Raw genomic sequence first — 24,104 nt, forward strand, 5'->3', positions numbered from 1 at the left:
AGATATAGTTTGGCATTTTTGTTGGAGGAAGAATGCCTACTGAGAAAGATGAACACACTCTGAGAGCTCTAATCAACATAGTCTCATAATCAAAGTCCCTCAGCTTCTAATGAGCTGGGTAAATTCTTGTGTATTCATTGTTTCTGTCACATCATGGGCAATGCCAAAACATGATAATTTATGATCTAGTAAGATTGAATGTTTTAAATGATATGTTGAATTCACATGTAACTGTTAACTTTTGTGTGTGTGTGTGACTGTCAGTATTCTCTCCTGGATGTAAACACTGTCAAGCATTCAGTACTGAATACTCAGAACATAATGTAATTGCTTTCGGTATACAATCTCTTGGTTTTTAGACATTCATATACTTTTTCTATGGTTGTTAACATCATCTATGAATATCACCATTCAGTTTACTACCATAATATATATTTCAACAAATGTAAAAACATTTATGAATGTTGAATTTTACATGTGAATGCTGACAATCCCAGATGAATTGTTTGAATGGCCAAAATAAAGGAGGTTCCCCACTTTTTAGGCATACAATTAGATGACTGTTCATGTTCACCAGTGTACCTTCCAGATATTTAAAAAGATTTTCTGGGACTGTCAACACCAAAATTTAGACATTTACTGCAACAGGTAGGTTGTAGCCAAAATTCCCTGCAGACAAAAGTTGGATGTATACATGTTACAACACAAAGTGAGAGCTTTTCTAACCTGAATTGATATAGAACCTCAAATTCCCAACTCCAAAGAAAACCTGGGTATCATTTCCTCTTTCCTTTTGTCTTGTTTGTGAAATCCTCTCAGTCTAATACCAGAAACCATACACTGTGCTGCTTCCTATTTCAGAATCATAAGAATCATCAGCAATGTGTGGAGTCAGAGAGCTTCTATCCCCTAGGAATACCAGTATTTCTTCAAGATAAACTCCTTCAAGGCTGACTTCAGCAAATAATCTAAGCTATCAAACACATCAGCTGTGGAAAATCTCTGTACTAGCTGGTGTGAGCAGGTATCCATAGAAATAATCAAAAGTGATTTTTTAAAAGAAATACTGTTTCTATCACCATTGTTTTAATGTCTTGGAATTATAGCATCAAATTATTATTATTTTTAAATCACCAACTGCTGAAATATATATCAATTGCAGAATTTCATTTGGGTTTTTTTCTTTGCACATTGTGCCATTTTATGTTTCTTACTAAATTATGTGTATGTAGCTATTTCTCAGAGGCTGAAGATCAATGGCTTCGTATAGTATTACAACAAGCCAGTCAAGAAATTCATTGAGTCAGATTTTAATTTTACAATATTCTAGTTAATAATGTCTATTAAAGCATCCATTAAAAGTCCATCATGCTAATTTAACTGGGAAAATCTAATAGAATGCCAATGGAATGCTTCTATTAAATTAATGTTAGAGACTTCTAACCGATCTGTTGAATAGATGTTGTTATTAAGAAGAGCAATGTAGTTTTAATTAAAAGAGGCCAGGGGTTTCATTGATGAGCAAAAAAATTCTTATGTGTAACACTGTGAATACTATAGCAAAAAACCACTTCTGTTGTTCATATTACAGAATATACATTTTATCACATGACAAGTTCATACTACATGCTTGTTACACGACAAGCGATCTTTCTTATTGTATGCTTAATAAACATCATTTATAGAACTAGAGTTTGGAAAAAAGAAGTACATTTAAGGATTCAAAGGATTTCCCTGTGGAGAATTACTGGGGAGGGGGGGGGATTTTAAAACACATTCCCTTATAGTTCTACCCTCAAGGATTCCTTAAGCTCTCAGGGGCCTGAGCAGGAGAATGGTCTTGGAAAATTCATCCTGAATCTAACATAGTATGTTATAGAGTGCATTGGAAGACCTATGAAGGTCTGGTGACAGGGGCAATGAAGAAGAAGAGATTGGATTTATACCCCGCCTTTCACTCAGAGTCTCAGAGTGGCTTACAAACTCCTTTCCCTTCCCCTCCCCACAACAGACACCCTGTGAGGTAGGTGGGGCTGAAAGAGCTCTGACAGAAACTGCTCTTTTCAAGAACACCTCTGACAGAACTATGGCTTGCCCAAGGTCATCCAGCAGCTGCAAGTGGAGGAGTAAGGAATACCTAATTTGTATGTTTATTTTATACCCTGCCTTTCTCCCCAATGAGGACCCAAAATGGCTTACGTAGTTCTCCTCTCTTCCATTTTGTCCTAACAACAACCCTGTGAGGTAGGTTAGGCTGAGAGTATGTGACTGGCCTGAGGTCACCCAGGGAGCTTCCATGGCACAAGTGGGGCTGAAAAGTACTGAGACTTACTAGTGAATTCAGCTCTCATACTTTATTAGGTGAAGAACAAGACAAAGTTACCGTCTCGCAGGCCGGCTTATATGTGCAATCAAACCCACACCCAAAACACCCACTCACACCAGTGATAGGTTATTTACAGTGGCCGAGAGCTCCATAGGCTCTCATCCGGGAGCCTAGCCCTCGGGTTGGTGCGGGCTAGGATCCGCTTGGCCCATTATCTCTTGGAGTGAAGCTCGGCCGCTTCGCATGACCGCGTGTAGACCTAACCTCACACACGGTGGGAAATGAGTACATTACACCCCTCCCCCCTTGGTCCAAAAGACACCCACACACAAAGTCCTGCAGATAGGTGGGCGCTTTCCACGTTCGAGTGGAGTGACAAGGTACAGGAACCGGGGCAGGATTTGACACCAATGCACTTGGCTGGGAGCTGGTTGGTGTTGGTGGCTGTGGTTCCTGTTGCGCTGCTCCCCTTGGAGCGGCCGCACTGTCTGCAGGTGGATTGATGGGAGGTAGACCGGGCACCTTGTCTGGCAGGGCAAGGGTATCCAGTAGCCGAGGTGGAGCGGCTGCCTCAGGGTTGTCCAGGTTCTTCAAGTCCTCCGGGTCGTACAGCAGTACCCGCCGATGCAGCTGGTCGATGTGGCAGTGGAGTATCTGGCCATCCTCACTGGAAACCTTGTATGATTGTGGTTCCCTGACTCTTACCACCCTGGCCAGAATCCATGGTGGGCCCCGTGCATAGATCCTGGTGTAGACCGGATCCTCGTGGAAGAATCCCCTGGCTGCCTCGGGTGACTCGGTGGCCGGTTCTTCCCCTGGGGCTCGATTGGGGTGAAGGTGATCCAGCTGGGACGTCAGGCACCTTCCCAGGACAAGCTCCACAGGGCTTCATCCAGTCATGGTGTGGGGCGTTGTTCTCTGGCCGAAGAGGAAGGCTGCCAAATTGTAATCCCAGTCCTTACTGTCCAAGTGGCGGAGCGCTTTTTTGGTTGTCCGAACCATGTGCTCAGCTTGGCCGTTGGTTGCAGGGTGGAACGGGGCTGATCTGATGTCGTGAATCCCGTAGTACTGGGTGAAGTCCTGGAACTCACTGGAGGTGAACGCTGTGCCGTTGTCTGTGACCAGGGTGTCAGGAATACCCTGGGCACTGGAGATGTGCCACATGGCCCGTATTGTTGCTTTTGAGGACTTGGATGGCACCAGAACTACCTCCAGCCACTTGCTGTACGCATCCACCATGGTCAAAAATATTTGACCCTGGAACAGCCCCGTGAAATCCAAGCGCAGCCTGGACCAGGGTCTGTGTGAGGACTCCCAGGCTCTAGCAGGGGCCCTGGGTGGCTCGGGTTGGGGTTCCTGACAGGGCTGACATCTCTTCACCCGGTCCTCAATGTCCCAATCCAGCCCCGGCCACCAGACGTAGCTCCTGGCCAGGGCTTTCATCCAGACCACCCCCGGATGTGTCTCGTGGAGTGCTGTTAGGATTCGTTCCCTTAAGGGGGTCGGGATCACCACCCTGCCTCACCACATCAAGCAGCCTTTGTGAGCAGATAGCTTGTCCTTGCAGGAGGTGAACGCTGTGAAGTCCGCCCCCCCCAGGCCCAAGGGCCACCCCCTTCTCCCCCAGTCCAAGACGCAGAAAAGGATTGGCTCCTTGGCAGTGCGGCATGCCAATTCCTGAACATGCACCGGATGGTCAGGGAGAGCCTCCAGAAGCATGATCTGATGGGCTGGGGCCGGGGCCGGGGCCGGCTCCATCACAGGTAGAGGGAGATAGCTCAAGGCGTTGGTGTGTCCCATTGCTTTCCCCAGCTGGTGAATGAGTGAATATGCGTATCCTGCCAAAAAAAAACAGACCACCGGAGAACCTGGGCGACGTCATCTGTGGGGTCTGGCAGTCAGGGGCAAGCAGACCAAGAAGTGGTTTATGGTCAGTCAAAATCGTGAAAGGCTGACCATACAGGTAATGGTGAAAAATTTTCACCCCTGCCATGATAGCAAGAGCCTCCTTGTCAATCTGCGCATAGTTGCGCTCTGCAGATGACAAGGTATGGGAATAATAATCTTCTGGTACCTCCTGGCTGTCCGGTAGCTGGTGGCCCAGGACCGCCCCGACCCCATATGGAGAGGCATCACAGGCGAGGATCACAGGAAGCGCCTCATTAAAGTGGGAGAGGACCAAGCTGGAGACCAGAAGGTCCTTCATGGCTTGGAAGGCAGCGGTGTGCTCTGGCCCCCAGACCCACGGAGTGCTTTTATCAAGCAGTTGGTGCAGGGGTTCTGCCACTGCAGCCTTCAGGGGGAGAAATGAATGATAAAAATTTAAGAGGCCGAGGAAGGCCTGCAGTTAGGACTTGGACATGGGCGGAGGAGCCTGAGCGATCGCCTTTGTCTTGCCATCAGTGGGGTGAATGCCCGCACTGTCCACAGAGAATCCCAGGAGCTCCACCCTGGGCACCCATAGAAGACATTTTTCATGTTTGACTTTCAGGCTGGTGGAGTAAAACCAGTGAAGCACTGGCCATAAATGTTCTGCAAAGGCCGAGGCATCCGTAGCCGCGATGAGCACATCATCTAAAAATGGCTGAACTCCTGGGATTCCTTTCAGGAGAGAATCCATGAAAGATTGAAAAATGCCCAGCGCAACTGACACCCCAAACTGCAGCCGATGCACCTTGAAAGCCCCCTTGTGAGTCACTATTGTTTGGGCTTCGGCAGTGGCGGCATCCACCGACAGTTGCTGGTATGACTGAGCCAAGTCTAGTTTGCCAAAGATCCGGGCCCCCGCAAGTGTGGCTAACACGTGGCACAGAATAAGCATGGTCTTGGAGGACCTTATTTAATGTGTACTTATAGTCAGCACAAATCCGCACATTGCCGTTAGGCTTGATCGGGGTGACTATCCGAGTCTCCCACCGTGCGGAAGCTACTGGCTCTAACACCCCCCGTTCCACCAAGCAATTAAGCTCTGCCTTGATCTTTGGCCTCATAGCAATAGTGGGGTACCTGGCCTTTACCCTGATGGGGCAGCTGGCCGCATTGAGATCGAGGGATATGGGGTCCCTGGTGTAGCGCCCGAGCATGCCGTCAAAAACCCAGGGAAATTCATTGCACACTGCCACAAAGTCCTTGGCCCGGACCTGGTTAATTCCTGTGATCATTAACCCCAGGGGCCCGAACCACGAAAGTCCCAGCAAACTTGGGAGCCTACCCTCCACCACCAGCAAGTCTAAAAAACCACAGAAGTCCTTAAATTGCACCTTAAACTTGCCCCAGCCCCGAACTGCCACAGGGTTCTTGTTAAAGTCCCACAACTTAAATTCTTGTGGCTTCCGCAGGAGGGGTCCCCTCCGTGGGCAAAGCAAGCGCAGCGTCTCCTCCAAAATGATGGAGAAAGACAACCTAGAGTATTTCCATGCTGCATGGGGACCCCTCGATTAACACCGTTACGTGCACTTTATTTGGGCTATTAGGGGACAAGTTACATACCAGGTGCTGCTGGTGGTGGGCGGAGAGGGTGTGTAGGTTGGATGCAGGCTCACCAAAGGTCAGGTGAGCCGATGTCTTCTGACGCTGTCATCTGGAGTAGCAAACCCGGGCAAGATGGCCCGGCTTGTTGCAGGTCCGGCAGACGGCGTCCCTGAAACGGCATGACCGGCGTTTGTGCGCTTCCCTGCAACTGGCACAGGACAACGACGATGACGATGATGTCTTGGACAAGGAAGGACCCGCTGACTGATGCGGCAGGCGTCGTCGTACCTGGAGCACCTCCTCGTCTTCGGAGTTGCAATGGACCACCTTTATGTGGCAGTCTTGATGTGCCTTTTTGTAGGCTGCAGCCTCTCGGAGCGCCTTGTCCAGGTCGTCCTGGCTAACCAGTTTCCTCCAAAGTTTGGATTCCCGGAGACCCAAGAGGAACTGGTTTAGCAAAGCGTCCACCAGGTCGGAAAATGAGCACCTGGTGGCCACCCACCGGAGCCTGGCCAAGAACCTGTAAGCAGACTCATCAGGTCCCTGGACCCGTGCAAAGAAGTTCATGCGCTCAGCAAACTTTGTGGGCTTTGGTGAGAGGTGGTCGGACAGCGCTTTCACCAATATCACATAGGTCTCGTCCTTGGTCTGCTTAGGCGCAATGAGGTCCTTGAGCAGTAGGATGGTGTCTATGCCACAGGACTGGCGGAGGTAGGCCTTTTTCTTACCCGGGTCCACGATGTCGTGGCAGTCGAAGTAACTCTCCAGGATCTCGAGCCACATCTCCCACTGTGCAGGGCGGGAGATGTCGAAGGTGGCAATGCTTTCCTGGGAGGTAGCCATATTACTGCTTCCATGTGGTGGGTGAAGCTCGGGAGCAGAGGCAGTGGTGGCTGGAGTGAGGTGTGGTGCGTTGCTGCTCTCGGAGTCAGCAGGGCAGTGTATGGAGTGAGGAGCGGTGCGGTGAGCGGCAACTGGAGAAGCTGGGCACAAGGCAGAGCGGCATCTCAGTGCTGGGCTCGATGCAATGCTCGAATCTTCGTCCGGGTCATTGTTCATGAGAGGTAGAATCCCACCTTCATCGCCAGTGAAAAGTACTGAGTCTTACTAGTGAATTCAGCTCTCATACTTTATTAGGTGAAGAACAAGACAAAGTTACCGGCTCGCAGGCTGGCTTATATGTGCAATCAAACCCACACCCAAAACACCCCCCCACACACACCAGTGATAGGTTATTTACAGTGGCCGAGAGTTCCATAGGCTCTCAGCTGGGAGCCTAGCCCTCGGGTTGGTGCGGGCTAGGATCCGCTTGGCCCATTGTCTCTTGGAGTGAAGCTCAGCCGCTTTGCATGACCGCGTGTAGACCTAGCCTCGCACGTGGTCGGAGATGAGTACATTGCTGGGGCTTTGAACCTGATCTTCCAGATCCTAGTCCAACACTCTTAGCCACTACACCACATTGACTCTCTACTTATGGACCATTTTTACCCAGTTACCATGATGGATGCTCACAGGATACTGGGATCTGTGAAGGCCACTAACTGTGCCGGGATCCTTGCCTGCCCTGGTTGATAAAATCATGTAAGAACCACAGTACTGAGTCCTTGATGTCTATGATAAATCAGTCACTAAGGCACTTATCCTTGACCATTCAAAGAGGCAGGCACTTAAAAACCATCCATACAGAAACATAAAGGATGTGGAATGGTGTAGTATAGCCCAATCCCATCAGATCTCAGAAGCTAAATACGTCCGGTACTTGGATGGGAGACCACCAAGGAAGGCTTGGAGAGGAAGACAATGGCAAACCACATCTGCTTAATCACGTGCCTTGAAAACCCTATGGGGTCACCATAAGTTGGCTGTGACTTTACAACACTTTACACAGAGAGAGAGAGAAATGATACAGTCCATTGTCTCCCAGTCTCTAATCAGCCCTTCTTTGGCAAAGTGACTGAAAGAGCAGTAGTAGACCACTGCCATGTCAGTTGTCATTGGTCTGGAGTGAGAAAAGAAAAAAGGGGCTAGGAGATGGGCAAGGAGGGAAGAAAGGAAGGTGAGCAACTTCCCTCTTATGAGCACCTCACAGCATTACAACAGGGGTAGAAAAGAGAGGATGGCAATATCATTTGTACCAAACTTTACCAGCATTGGTTTATGTGACAGTCAGGTTATGTTCCACCTCTCCCTACAAGTGACCAATGAGAGCTGACGGAATGTTTGTGAGTAGACTGTTGTAAAACAGCAGTTAAGGAAGCAGTTGGGAGTTGGCAGCTAGGAAGTTAGAGAGGGAAAAGAGTATCTCTGATTCAGTGAAGATGAGGCCAATATCAGCTTAAAGATAGCTGACTAAAAAGAGTCAATTTTTAACACAAGATCCAAGATACTGTAACAGGGGACCAAAAGTTCAATGGAAGTGAAATGTTGTAACTTCTACCATACATTCTTCAGTGTTCTGTTCAAACCATAAATAAAACCCCGTGGTCTGTGTGTCTCAGGGAAAGAAATGCACACTCACATACAGCGGCTACTATCTCAGCATGTATATGTTTAAGAATATGAATAAATGTGGCATGTAAATAGGACAGTGTTTGAGCCTCAATCCTAATAACTCTGTGAAGTGTTTGAGTGAGTGTTATTAAAGGGGGCTGGGCTACCCTGTCTGCTAATGTCTCTGTAAGTAAAAGAGAAGACCTGAGAAGTTAAATGGTTCTAGAGATTTTAAAACAGACAATAAGGGTAGTGATGTGTGATGGCCTGACCTACTTGTAACCCTGAACCAGAGACAGAGAGGTGTAGAGGGTGGTAGGCAATCTGTATGAGTGAAGAAGGGGAGTCACAGTCTGTCACTAGTGTATTGTAAGCAACACAGATCATTCTGATCCAGAATGTCTACACATACTGCTGCCTGGACAGATTAGGTTCAACCTCTGTTTACTTAAGAGCAGCCTCTGCTGCCAAGGAAAGTTCCCTTTTGCACTTCCCAATGGGGCAATCTTTCCTCAAGTACACATCTCTGTGTGCATCTAACTATCTGTTAGTGTGCTCACAGTGCAATCCTAAGCAGAGTTATATGCTTCTCAGTCCATTGAAGTCAATGGGCTTAGAATGGTGTCACTTTTCTTAGAATTGCACTGTAACAGGGCAAGGTTAAATATTTTTATGATCTATTAATTTCACGGCAGGAATGAAACATTTGCTTAAATGCTCTTGTGCTAAAGTGACTCATTCTGACTGGATTGTGCCATGTTCTATAAAAGAAAAAAAGGGTAATGATTAGGGATGGGCATAAACTGGGAAAATTGAGATTCATCCCGGCTAGTGGCTGGTGAGGACCAACAAACTAAGATGAACCTCCCCTGCTGCACAAACCAGTTTAAGTTCATAAAGTTTGTGGATCTTCCCTCCCTCTTTTGTGCTGGTGACGGCTCCCTGAGACCAACAGAATGGAGGGGGGAAGAGATCTTCCAAAACCCATTTAAAGGGAACATTTCCTTTAAATGGATTTTGAGTTGGGTGCCGTGTGGGAGCAGAGGTCAAGTGGCGAATTCGCTACTTGGCCTCTACTCCTGTGCGGTGCTCACTTACAAAGTGATTTAAAGGGAATATTCACTTTAAATGGGTTTTGACACATGGAAGTGGAGGCCAAGTGGTGAATTTGCCACTTGGGGTCCACTCCCGTGTGGAAACTGCTTGCAAAACCCATTTAAAGGGAATGCATGGAGGGGGCGGGAGTGGGAGGGGTAAGGCTGAAATAAATGCAAGCCATTTCAGCAATCCTTCTTGCTCTCCGCTCTCCGCACTTCCCCCCACCAACCACGAGCCCCATGAACCTCACGAACCTCCAAAGCCATGTTGATGGTCCTGGGAGGTTCGTACAGAGATGAGCATGAACTGAGGCCTGCAAACCACGAACTGGGCCCAGTCCACGGCAAATGTAGGCTCGTAATTTGGTTCATGCCCATTCCTAGTAAGGATTTAACAGAACATATTTGTTCTGAGGAAGAAAAGATTTATTTAAAAAGGTCTCATTGCATATGCTTAAACCGATATTCTACAGTTCATTGTTAATAGGCCTCCAAACCAACAGCAGCAGCAAAACAGAAGCCAATTCAACAATTAAAGTATTTTCCTTTACAAAACACTGTTTTTAAAAATGAACAGGTTAACGTCAGCCTCATTTTTAGTTTGAAATTGCTATTTAGCATCACTATGGGACCAGAATAAATAGAAGAGGGGGAAATGTTGATGAAATTAATGTTCAAGGTTGCTTCTTTAGCAAAAACAAAAACAAAAAAACAACACCTTGAATCTCTCTATAGGCGTCTGTTTCCTGATATTTGTCCTATTGCATTATGATCAGAAGCCTGCAATTGAGTTTAGAAAATACTACAGGAAGAATTGGGTTTGATGATTATGTAAACTTCCCAGGAGAGAGAACTTCCATTATGCATCCTGGCTCAGAGGTTGCATATTTCTAAATATAACAGGTTCTTGTCTGGCAATCCCCTGGAGCTTTTAGCATGTTTCAGTCAGTGCACAGCACAGTGTCTGCAGTGGCAAACCCCTGAAAAGGAACCGACTGCTAAGCTAACAACATCTCCATGTAATACATCCTCTAATGCCAGCCAGCCATTTTCTCACAAGCTGGCAAGCAAAGGAAGTCTCACATGCACATGCAAGACAGAACAGAGACATGCTATGCAACTGTTCAAAACCAGATCACTGTTGGAGGAACCTGGAATATGCTACACAGCAGCTATTGCTGTGAGATTTCCACTACTGAAACCATTCACAGCACATTTAGAACCTAAGAGATGCTATTGCAGTCAGTCAGGAAATCTAAATGCCAAGAAAGCCAAGAAGGGGCTAGGTCTTAGAATAGTATGCCTAAGTGGATGTTCATTTATCTAAGCAATAAAATTCTGCTCTGATCCTTTGGATGGGGGGGGGAATCACTTGACTTTTAGGGCTGCAATTCATTTCACGGGAATATGACAACTACAGCAAGGAGTCTGCATTCCAAAAATGAGTAATTTCTAGGGCATTGCATCCAGTTTGGTGTAGTGGTTAAGTGTGCAGACTCTAATCTGGGAGAACTGGGTTTGATTCCCCACTCCTCCACTTGCACCTGGCTGGAGGACCTTGGGCAAGCCATAGTTCTGATAAGAGCTGTTCTTGAAAAAGAGCAGTTTCTGTCAAGAGTACTCTCAGCCCCACCTACCTCACAGGGTGTCTGTTGAGGGGAAGGGAAGGGAAAGGAGTTTGTAAGCCGCTCTGAGACACCTTTGGGTAGTGAAGGGCGGGGTATAAATCCAGTCTCTTCTCTTCTTCTAACCTGGGAGAACTGGGTTTGATTCCCCACTCCTCCACTTCCAGCTGCTGGATAACCTTGGGCAAGTCATAGTTCTGACAAGAACTGTCCTTGAAAGAGCAGTTCTTAAAAGAGCTCTCTCAGCCCCACCTACCTCACAGGGTGTCTGTTGTGGGGAGGGGGAGGGGAAGGAGTTTGTAAGCCGCTCTGAGACTCCAAGTGAAGGGCGGGGTAAAAATCCAATTTCCTCCTCCTCCTCCTCCTCCATCATCATCATCATCATCAAAAAGAAAGCAAGAATCAAAAGAGCCACAAACTAATGTTATCTGAGAGGTCTTAAATCCATGCTTTAGAAAGAACTGTTCACTATAAATGGGTTAATATGAAAATTAAATTCATAAAAGAAAAGATCTCCACAATGAAATCTTAATACTAATGGAATCGAAGACATACTTGACAGTCAGGGAAAAGTGCTAAAAAGAAAGGGTATAAAACTACAAAGGAGATGTCTGTTTCTTAGAGGCAGTGTTGTAACAGCATGTTTTGAAAATGTTATCCAAAGTCATCGGTGCTGCTATGGGCACTGTTTTGAAATGTTCTTTCACATGGGAATCACATTTAAATCCTTCAAAAATCAACCCTCTGAAAAACGGATTTCACCCAGATGCTGTGTGATAAATTGCCTTGGAATGAGCTGGGTTCAAAACAGCAATTAATGTCGCTGCCTTGGGCAGATTCTGGAGAGTGAGTGATATACATCTTTTCATTAAATAAATAAATGGCATCCAGCATGATACTTAAGATGTGCTAAAAGAATCATGCTGCAGCCCACCAAGACCTTTGAAATTTTGTTTCTAGGGGCCAGTGGACCCTCTGAAAGAGCATGGCAGCAAAGTTGGAATTTGCAGTGGGGATGCACTGTGAGATGTGTCTTTAAGAGCTGCTGAACAGAAATACAGCAAGTAAAGCTGTTCTAGGAATGAAATTATTAGAGGTGCCGTAAATTTTGTCATGAACTTGTTCAATAATTGAACATACCTCACTGGACAGCTGCAGTCACCTGGGACCTGAACATCCAGTCTGTTTACCTGTCGATCAAACATCTTGAGCAACTACTGAACAGCTTTGTACCCATGCAGCAGAGGATAAACAGCCTCTGCATACTTACTTGCCTTGAAAATCATATGAAGTCACCATAAAACCCTTGAGAGCCCCTTACTGGGGTTGCCTTAAATCAAATGTGTCTTGATAGCACATACATATGTAGAAATGATAGAGAATGCCTTAGAGAAAGCCTTACCTCTTCCTGCCTCATGTCATGCCTGCCTTTGCTGATGCCCCTGAACAGGCTCCTGAGGACCCTGAACAGGCTCCTGAGGACAGTACTGCAGCAGAAAGGCAAAGACTGGATCCTGTAGCTGAAAGCTATCTAAGTGGTGAGGAGGATAGAGCCTCCCAGGGAACACCTGCAAGGGATCAGTCTCTGCTGCAGCCCAGTAATTCATCATCAGACTCGCCTCCACCTGTAACCAGGCTCAGGAATGTAAGAAGACAACAGCTGAGAGAGCGAAGGCAGAATGCACGCCTGCGTGCCAGAAGATCTCTTAGCCCTGATTACTGACAGGATCCTGTCCTCACTCCTGGCTAGCTAATGAGTTGATTAGCTAGCACTGTATATATGCAAGTCTGTTGCCAGCAGTCATTTGTGCTGGCAACGTCGTTTGTTCAGGACCTGAATCCTTGCATCTCTGCTCCAGACCTTGTGGAATTCTTCTCGGCTTGATCCCTGGCTTTTGACCTTCGGCTTTGTTGACCCTGCGTTCATCTCTGACTCCTCTGGTATTGTTGTGATTTATGGACTTGAAACTTTGGTATGTCTGACCCTGCTTTTGGACTGTGATTTAAACCTGCTTGAACCTTGCTACCTGGTTTGCCCGGCTTGACCTCAGACTGTTCCTGGACTTTTGCTTGCTTGTGTCACGCCCCCTGGTCCTGCCGTGACACCTCACAGCAGAGAAGGGCCAAGATACCTCCAATTTTTTTTTTAAAAAAATCAACCCTATATTTCGGCTTACAAAATGTAACCCAAACTCTGTTTCTGTCTCTCACACAGAACCTCTTCTTTTCTTATTTATTTACCTACTCCTTGATTCACCTGCTCACTCTTGGCTCCCCTGGATTACGAATGCACATGTAACACTATGTGAGGATATAGATGTCTTCCTTAATGTGGTGTCCCGGAGTTTAGGCTGTTCTACACATCACATGTTTGTTCAACCAGGACCCATCAGATCACTGCATGAATGGTAATCTAACCTGCCTGTGTTTGAGTGCAAATGAGTGCAACTATTCTGTGAAGCTTTTCAGCAGTCTACCCTGGGAATAATATGTTTACAGCATATTACTGTGAGACAGCAGATCTTGGGGCAGGTGGTTTTAAGAAATTCCTGTTATTTATTCAGCAGGGGCAAACAGTCCAGAATGTAGCTGAAATTCAGAAGTCTAAAAAATAGGAATTTCTGTATTTTGCTGTCTCACATAAGGAACTGCCTATATAATTTCTGACAAACCCTTCTTCTCCCTCCCAAGCTTCTGAGCATTGCCGCTCCTGCTTGCTTCTTGTCTCTCATCTCCTCTTAATATTCAGTCAAATCTTCCCAACACTCAAAACCCTGCATCTCTCATCTCCCACTGACAACTATCTTGTTTTGGTTGTATGGATCCTGATAGCTCTCTTGCAACAATATGCCAAACAGCTTCTTGCCTTCTTTTGCCTGCCGATACTGAAACTGAAGCTCAAATTCTTTGGCCACCAAATGAGAAGGGAGCACTCACTGGAGAAGATCCTGATGCTGGGAAAGATTGAAGGTCAAAGAAAACGGGGACGGCAAAGGATGAGATGGTTAGACAGTGTCATAGATGCAACGAACATGAAATTGAGCCAACTTCAGAGGACGGCGGAAGACAGGAAGGCCTGGCGTGATCTGGTCCATGGGGTCGCAAAGAGTCGGACTCGACTGTGCAACTGAACAACAACAAAAATCTGGAACAAGTCTTTACTCCTTCAAATTAACCCACAAATTCAAACACACACACACAAGTATCCAAAGCCTTTCAATATGTTAGTGCTGTTTAGCCTTTCATTGTTTTTCTTTGCATTACATATAATTTGGTGCATACCATGAGTTAATGAATGACCATAGAAATCAATACAACTGTACACCAATGTGAAGATTTCTGCAAATATTACTCTAGCTATAGAAATCTCCCAGACTGTTAAGAACATAAGAACATAAGAGAAGCCAATGTTGGATCAGGCCAATGGCCCATCCAGTCCAACACACTGTCACACAGTGGCCAAAAATACCAGGTGCTATCAGGAGGTCCATCAGTGGGGCCAGGACACTAGAAGCCCTCCCACTGTTGCTCTCCTCCAAGTGCCAAGAATACAGAGCACAACTTGCCGCAGACTGAGAGTCCCTATCTATACCTTGTGGCTAATAGCCACTGATGGACCTCTGCTCCATATGCTTATCTAATTCCCTCTTGAAGCTGTCCATGCTTGTAGCCCCCACCACCTCCTGTGGCAGTGAATTCCATGTGTTAATCACTCTTTGGGTGAAGAAGTACTTCCTTTTATCCCTTCTAACCCGACTGCTCAGCAATTTCATTGAGTGCCCACGAGTTCTTTTATTCTGAGAAAGGGAGAAAGTACCTCTTTCTCTACCTGCTCTATGCCATGCATAATCTTAAAAACCTCGATCATGTCAACTTTCAGACATCGTTTCTCCAAGCTAAAGAATCCCAAGCGCTTTAACCTTTCTTCACAGGGAAAGTGTTCCAACCCTTTTGTTATTCTAGTTGCCCTTTTCTGCACTTTTCCCAATACTATAATATCCTTTTTGAGGTGTGGAGACCAGAACTGCACACAATATTCCAAATGAGGTTGCACCATCAATTTATCCAGGGGCATTATGATACTGGCTGATTTGTTTTCAATTCCCTTCTTAATAATCCCCAGCATAGCGTTGGCCTTTTTTATTGCAGTCGCACACTGTCTCGACATTTTCAGTGAGTTATCTACTACATCTCTGCCAGTGTCTGCCAGTTTGGACCCCATCAACGTATATTTATAGTTAGGATTTTTTGCCCCAATGTGCATCACTTCACACTTGGCCACATTGAATCACATTTGCCACCCACTTGCCCATCCTCAACAGAACCATTTGGAGTGCTTCACAATCCTCCCTGGTTCTCACCTCCCTGAACAATTTAGTGTCATCTGCAAATTTAGCCACTTACTACTTACTCCCGATTCCAAATCATTATTGAACAGGTTAAAAAACATTGGATCCAGTACTGATCCCTGCGATACCCCACTGCTTACCACCCTCCACCGAGAAAATTTCCCATTTGTACTCACTCACTGTTTCCTATTGATTAGACAGTTTTTGATCCATAAGAGGACTAGTCCTTTTATCCCATGACTATTGAGCTTATGTTATATACTGAGATAATTACATCAGCGCTAGCGAGGCCACGCGGCTAAGCACACCTTTGGGTGCTAGAACAATAGAGGAATTGAATCCTAGGGCAGACCAATTGGAGTGCCCGGATTCTAGAGTGGACCTATGATGGACTCCTCCACTGTAAATAGCCTATCACTGGTGTTGGGGTGTGTGTTGGGTGTGGGGGACTGCATGGATATAAGCGGGGCTCGGTCCTCACTAGTTTGTCTTTTGTTTTGCTTGCTTAATAAACCATGAGCTGATCACTACTCAATGCCTCCGAACTCAATACTTTACACTGGTGACGAAGGTGGGATCCCGATGAGAGACCCCGACTCCGACTCAAGCACCGTACCGTGCACCGCTCCCCAGCACATTGCGCCCCACATCGCTCCGAGAGTCATGGCTGCTGCTCTGGGAAGCATCACGGCGTTCAACCCTGCTCACCCTGAGTTCTGGGAAGCATGGGTAGAGCAACTCACGTACTTCATCCTCTACCAAGAAGTCGCCAAGGCCGGCAAGAAAAAGGCTCTGCTCCTGAGCATGTGTGGCATCTCTATGGTACGGCTGGTCCAGGGCCTCATCACTCCCAAGAAGCTGGATGTGGTAACATATGATGAGCTAATCAAGGCTCTGACTGATTATTTTGCACCAGAACCAACCAAGATGGTGAAGCACAAGGACTTTGTGGCATGCTCCCAGAGGTCCGGAGAAGCGATTGCCATCTTCATGGCTGAACTTTGCAGGCTGGCCATCAACTGCAAGTTTTTGGTGGTCAAGGACGCCCTCCTAACCCAGTTTGTCTGGGGCATCCGGGACCCAAAGCACCGCTGTTATCTCATCAGAACTGACAAGCTCACATTGACGAAGGCCCTCTGCCTGGCTGCAGCTTTCGAGGAGTCGCATCAGGACCACCAGTCTCCCTCTGCGCACCAGACTTCCACCGCAGCAGTCTCGGATGCATCGGATGAGGAAGACGTGCTACAGGTACGCTGCGGGGCCTGCAAATATTTGAAACCAACTCCCTCTACTACCAGCGCACAAGCGGCTTGCGCCAGCTGCAGGAACACGCATGAGCGCTGGACCTGCTGTCTCCGTGATGCGGTTTGCCGAACCTGTGGGAAACAAGGCCACATCTCCCATGTCTACATTTCTTGCCCCGGGACGCCCCCGACAAAATAAAAGTGACTATGATGATTGAAGGGGCCCTGTGTGAAATGGAATTGGACATGGGATCCTCCCTGTCCATCATCTCGGCAGAGACCCTACGAGGCCTCTGCCTGCAAGGTGGCCCGCCGCTTGTAAACACCGGGCTCAGAGTAAGGGACTTTCAAAAGAATCTGGTGGCCAAGTTCCGGGTGCAGTACAAAGACTTTAATGGACTGTTAGACCTAGTGGTGGTAGAGGGCCAACTCACCAGCCTCCTGGGACTAGCATGGTTCAAAGCCCTGAGATTTGCAGTGACCGGGGTGAACCACAGACTTGAACTAGGTGTGTGATGAGTTCCTGGCTGTATTTGATGGAACGCTTGGCCGATACACCGGCCCTCCGGTCACCCTCACCCTTAACCCTGCGGTGCGCCCCATCCGCATGAAGGCCAGGCAGGTTCCATTCGTGCTGCAACCCAAGATAGACGTGGAGCTGGACCACCTCGTGGCCCAGGGGGTATTGGAACCGGTCCCCCATGAGCTGTGGGAAACCCCCATTGTCACACCCATGAAGCCCAATGGGGATGTCAGGATATGCGCAAACTATAAATGCACTATTAACAAGGCCATGCAGGACCATGCTTATCCTGTCCCCATCATCAGCCACGTTTTGGCCTCCTTGACAGGCACCAATATCTTTGGGAAGCTAGATCTGGCACAGGTGTACCAACAGCTCCCCATGGATGATGCCACCGCCGAGGCGCAGACCATAGTGACACATAAGGGTGCGTTCCGGGTACAGAGGCTGCAGTTTGGGGTCAGCGTGGACCCAGGGATCTTCCAGAACCTCATGGACTGTTTGCTTAAAGGTATCTCCGGGGACCAGTCCTTCTTTGATGATGTTCTGATCATGGCACCCACAGCCGAGATCTTCATGGAATGTCTGCACGCCGTCCTTCATCACTTCAATGCAGCCGGGCTGAAGGTAAAGCGGGAAAAGTGCCTCCTGGGAGTCCCAAGGGTCGAGTTCCTGGGATTTTCAGTCGATGCGCAGGCCATCCACCCCATGCTTGACAAGGTCCATGCCATCATGGATGCACCTACCCCCTCTTATAAGTCGGAACTGCAGGCCTTCCTAGGCCTGCTGAATTTTTAACATTTTTTCCTGCTGCACAAGGCGGCCATTGTCAAGCCCCTGCACCACCTTCTCCACAAGCATGCCCCGTGGATCTGGGGCCCAAAGCATGCCACAATGTTCTGGGCAGTCAAGGAACTTCTGACCTCCAATGACGTCCTCACTTACCTCAACGAGTTCCTCCCACTCGTCCTCGCATCCGATGCCTCTCCTTATGGTGTTGGGGCTCTGCTGGGGCACCAACTGCTGGATGGTCATGAGGTTCCGACTGCATACTATTCCCGCACCTTGTCGTCGTTGGAGCGAAACTATGGTCAGATAGACAAAGAGGCTCTGGCGATCGTGGCTGGGGTGTGGAAGTTTCATGACTCTCTGTATGGTCGGCCTTTCATGGACCACAAGCCTCTGTTGGGACTGTTGGCCCCGGACAGGCAAATGCCGCAGATACTGTTGCCCAGAGTGCTCTGGTGGTCCATTTACCTCGCCGGGTACACGTATGCGCTTATCCCCTGGCCTGGTAAGGCGATGTGCCACATGGATGCTCTCAGCCACCTCCTGCTACAGTCCTCTGACCCAGCCCCGGCCCCCACGCACTAGATACTGTTGATTGAGGACCTCCCCAACCAGCCCATCCAAGTACCCAAAGTCTCCCGACACACCACCCGTGACCGGGTACTCTTCCGTGTTTTGGATTGAGTGGGGAGGGGATGGCCTGCCGGCCAACTGGGCACAGAATTCTCTGCTTTCATTTCCTGGCGTGACGAGGTATCAGCGCACAAGGGCTGCCTGTTATGGCAAAGCAGAGTGGCTGTGCCCACTCCCCTGTGCCAGCGGGTGCTCACAGCTCTACATGAGACCCACCCGGGGATCATGCACATGAAGGCTTTAGCCCGCAGTTATGTATGGTAGCCAGAAATGGACAGGAAGATAGAAGACTGCACGAAGTGCTGCCAAACATGCCAAGAATCACAACCAGAGCCACCCAGGGCCCCAGTGCGACCCTGGGAATCCACGCACAAGCCATGGGCCTGCCTGCACCTAGACTTCGCGGGCCCCTTCCAAGGACAATTATTTTTCATCTTGGTAGACTCGTATACTAAATGGCTGGAGGTTGTTCCAGTCCCTACCACATTGTCCCGTGCCGCCATCCATGCCATGTGGAGGATTGTCAGTACACACGGCATTACATTCCTTTTTTTGTTTCGGCCCCCCGTAGGGGATTTTTTATTTGCATTTTCTAAAAACTACAGCAAAAACTATGGGGGGGATACTAATACCCTAACACTACATCTATGGGAGAGGGGGAAAGGAGAAACTAATACATACAACTACTCAATAGGGAAAGGAAGCTACCATTCTAACATACTTCGTCTACTGGATTTGGGGGAAGGGACAAGGCTAATACATGTCATGGTCTAGTTAATTTGAAGTAAAGCTTATTAACCTAGTATTACAAGTTTCATATAAAAGTTGGTTCATTTAGGTGTTACTTTAAGAATACTGCCTTTAATAGCTTAGCACAAATACTGCCTTTAAAAGTGTTGTCTTAATTCTAGAGTTTTTTCTTCTTGCGTTTCTTCATTTTCTGGAGTTTGAGGGCAGCTTCTCCTTTCTCCAATTCCAATGACTCTGATGTGGAACTAGTGCTTGCTGAATCCTGTGAGTAGGATTCTTTTTTCCCCTCCCAATCTGGTTTTAAGTTCTTTTCTTTCTTTGATCCATACATTTTTCCGCTTTTTGAACAGAGTCAATTTTTTATTTTTTATCCTGGTAACTGAAGCTCAGCCCTTCTGGGAATTGCCATCTGTATGGTATTCCCTTTTTTTTTGCAGAGTGAGAGTGAGCATCCTGTAGAGTTTTCTCCATTTTCTAACTTCAAAATTTTTGCCTCTTCATTCTTGATTTTTAAGGATTTTCCCTTTGTTGATTTTAACACGTTTAGGATAAGAAATGTTTTTATTGGAATTGTTAAATAACCTTGTTAAATGTATTATGAAGAAAGTAATGTACATGACCAGAGTAACTTGATATGAAATTTTATTGTAGAATTGAGAAGAATCCATTGGGAATGTCTGTGACTCTGTGAGGGCACTTCTTTTTGTATGTATTTAACTTAATGAAATTACAATTACATTTATAGTTTTAATTGCAGCTAGGTATACTGAAATAATTATAAGAATGTTTTTTGTCAGGGTTATGATGTGTGAAGAAGTCGTCACGAAACGGAACACCAACTCCGGGGAATTTCGTCCATCTATTTATCATCTGTAAAAAATGAAAATGTTATTGTTATTGTGTATTTTGTAATTTTGTATACACTTGAAGAGTATTGTTATTACAATCACTGATTGCACATTTGCAGTAGTTCTATTGAAATCAACTAATTGACAAATTAATTAAAAGGAAAAATGGGAGAAGAATTTATGGGACCGTGGCTAAAACTTAAGTACTGAGAAAATAAGATTAAATGAAAAATAATAAGGATGATGGATATAGTAGTTGTGAAGCTCTGAGAAGATTTGCATGCAGAATGTTAAATTGGATCTCTCTCTCTCTCTCTCTCTCTCTCTCTCTCTCTCTCCTTTCCCCTTCTTTCCCTTTTCCCTGTGCATAAACTAATACAGTTCTTTTAAAAAATAAAATATTGGACAGCCTGTGTGATATAGTGTCAGTTATGGAATATAGATTCCATGTCTAATACTGGTTGCTAATAGATTAGGCTCTATGACTTGCTTCATTAAATGCTTATATGTTTACTTCTAAGTCTGCAGGATCAAGAGCTTGCATTTTCAACTGTCCTTGTGTATTCTGCAACTTTAGCCTGAAATGTCCTAAGCCATGTTTAGAAATAGAGTGCATGTAGGAAGTGTGTGTGCAAAGGCTGAAGATCAAGGATAACCTACCCCCAGCCCTGAAACAGACTGCCCTGTGCCATCCTGATACACGTGATACATGTTTGTCTACCTCTGTGCAGTAAGCCTCTTCCTTCACCCCTTCTGAATTGGCATTGTGAGAAAAGTGCCCATAAAGAAATCAGGGAGAAAATGAGCACTTCGGAGGGTGATCTCCATGACATTATACCACGCTAAGGACCCTTGTCTCCCAAAACCCTGCGCTCACTAGGCTCTATCCCGAAATCTCCAGGAATTTCCCAATCTGGAGTTGGCAGGGCAGGTTGGAACATAGCTGCTTAATTTCTAGGCAAGAGAACAGGATTCTGAGATTCAGCTGCGAGTTTTCACAGGTATATCAAATGATGACATGAAGATGTAAAATGGCTAGACAGAACGTTTTTGTCCTCTGATGTTAACTGAAACACATGATCAAACATTCAATTGTGAATCACAGTGATAAGACATTGTGTAGTAATACATCGAGTGATGTACAAGCATCTGTGACTCAGCCACTAGTATTTGTTGCCAAGTAGCTAGAGTGAACTGGGATAGGCTACAGCTTGGAATAATTTGGCTGAAGATAGGTAAAACCAAACTCAGTTTCAGGGATAAACTCTGACAAGTTGAACAGCTCGGTTTAGGAGCTAACCTTTGCTTCCTACTTACCAATGAATTGCATAACTATCAATCATGTTTGACACTGTCATTCTTACATCATAAAGGTATGCCTATGATATTAACTTCACATGGTAAATTCACAAGTTTAGAAATTTTCAACATACAGTAATTAATTTGTGATTTTTCCCTCAGATGGCATTATCGCAAGAACATCACATCACACAAAAATGATATGAGACACCAAAAGGTCAAAGGTAATTTTAAGAACAACTTTAATGCTATGATACTTATTTTATCTACAGGGGAGTTGAATTCATGGAGTTTTCATTCTTCAATTACTGGGAAACATCATAGGAAGATTTCTTTAAAAATAGGTCACTCTTTAGCTCTCTGTTAAAGAATGAAGCATCTTTTGTCTTTCTACACACAATAAAAGGTTTGAAGGTAGAAGTAGGATTTGATACCTTAAGAAAAATTGGCTAGCTTGGGTGAAAAAAAAATATCAAGAAGAGTTGCAAAATATTCTGCCAAGCATTTTGCTCTTAAAATATCTATCTCTGTTGTTTTTAAAACAACTACTTTCTCAGTCCTGTGATGCTAGCCATATATGTTATTGTTATGCAAAATACCTTGACACATTTTTTAATATGAAGGCAAAGAAGGCTTTCAATTTATCTCATAATAAAACCCTCGATGAGCCTGGGGATGAAACTGCTAATGTATGTCAAGATATTACTTAAGAAGCAGAAAAAGACATGAATGGCTGGGATTGCAGATAGCCAGAATTACAAATCTACTTCCTTAATAATGCCAACTATATGGTTAAAAAAAGCCAGGAGTCAACTTCCTTCCCTTTCAGGAACCCCTGGAACCCCAAAATGTTCCTCCCACAGAATTGTACCATTCTGATGAATATAATGAAATAATGCAACCTGTTTTGTGTTTTCTCCTTTTAAATCTATGCTATTTTAAATTGTTTTAGTTATTCTGTAAATTCTGTTTATGTGTTTTAGATTCCTACTGCGATCTGCCTTGAGCCCACTTGCAGGGAGGGCAAAATATAAGTGGAATAAAAAAAATAAAAAATAAAAATAGCTTCTACTTGCAGGTCTGACCACAGGAAACTACAGCAGCAATCACTGGCTCAAGCTGCATTGTAGGGGTAACCCAATACAAAGTGCAGAACAGGGCAACTACCACAATAAAAGGGTTGGAACACTCCCCCCCCCAAGCACCAAGAATACAGTGCATCACGGTTTTCGGTCAGGGAAAAAATGGCGATCTGACGCACCTTGCGACCGTGCAGGGTGGACGGGGGCTTCTCCTGACAGTTTGGGCTATTTTACAGCCCAACACAACCTTCCCCAGGGAGGGGGAGAGTCAAGCAAGCATCAAGACCCGAGAGAGAGTTAAGCCTCGGAAGAGACTTGTTTTGCACTTTGATCTCCTCTCCCGAAGAGGGTGTTGCATTCATCACTACAGGAACCTGCCGAGCTGAGAATTCAGCTTAAAATCACCATTACCCGATCTCATGGACAGTGGGGAAAAAATTTGAACTGATTGAAACTGTGCGACGACCAAATTAAAGAAGCAAGGTAACAACTTTAATTTTTACTTACTGGGTGATAGCTGGCAACGTAGATAAAAACATCCGGGAAAGTATTTGTGGACAGTGAATAAGAATTGAGCAATTTTTTTTTTGAAAAGTCAATCCCAAAGCAAGGAAAACAGCGTTTAAAAACTTTGTTGTGCATTCCTGTGGTGTCAAGAAAAGATAGCAAATAGAAACTCACGCTGAGGATCGCGAGAGTGGGGCTTGACTAGGGGGAAGAGAAGCCAAAACTCTCCCCTAGATAAGCCGGGAGGAGCAGCTGTGGCCGAGTCATAAGAACCGGAAGTAGATGGAGGGAGAAACCTGTAACATCGGAAGCTGCAGGAGAGACACCGGACAGCAGAGAATGGACCGGAAGAGGAGTGGACGACGTCGGACTACAAACAAGCAGGAAGACGCCGGGGGATGGATTAAAGCAGCGGACCAGGCTAAAGGGAAGTGGAGAAGGAAGGCACCATAAAGCGGATGGACAGGAAGTAGACTGAAAAGGGCCTTCTCTATACAAAAAAATCATAGAGAAAGTCCGGTTGCCATTTTGTGGAGGACTAAAGTTTTAAAATCAAATTCTGACTATTTGGGACAATTTAGAAAAGCGAAACAAAGGTGATTTGATTAAGCACATCCAGATCTATCGTTTGGTTGGAGAAGAATCCTGTTTGAAGTGCAAAGATGGAAGCGAGACTAAGACCTAGAGCAGCATCCTTTTCAACACCGAGGATGGCCACTAAGAAGGAAAAAGAATTACAGGCTTCAATGGAAGCGATGGAACAGAGGATGACAGAGGCAATTCAAGAGATGGGAAAACAAATGAAAGAATTGCTAGTCTCGGAAGTTGCTGAATTAAAAAAAGAAGTAGGAGAAATGGGAGATAAATTAGAAAAAGAAGTAGGAGAACTTAAAAAAGAGCTCCAAAACGTGTCACAGAAATCTTCTGAAATAGATCAAAAAATGCAAGATGTCACCCAAAAAGTGGAAGCAGTAGCAAAAGACCATAAGATGTTGGATACAATGATGGACTGCAGAGCTATGCAAACATACTTAAGGCTGAGAGGAGTGGAAGAACAACTAGATGATAAGA

Source organism: Gekko japonicus, unplaced genomic scaffold (assembly GCF_001447785.1).
Source record: "Gekko japonicus isolate JY-2015 unplaced genomic scaffold, Gekko_japonicus_V1.1 scaffold118, whole genome shotgun sequence".
Classification (NCBI taxonomy): domain Eukaryota; kingdom Metazoa; phylum Chordata; class Lepidosauria; order Squamata; family Gekkonidae; genus Gekko; species Gekko japonicus.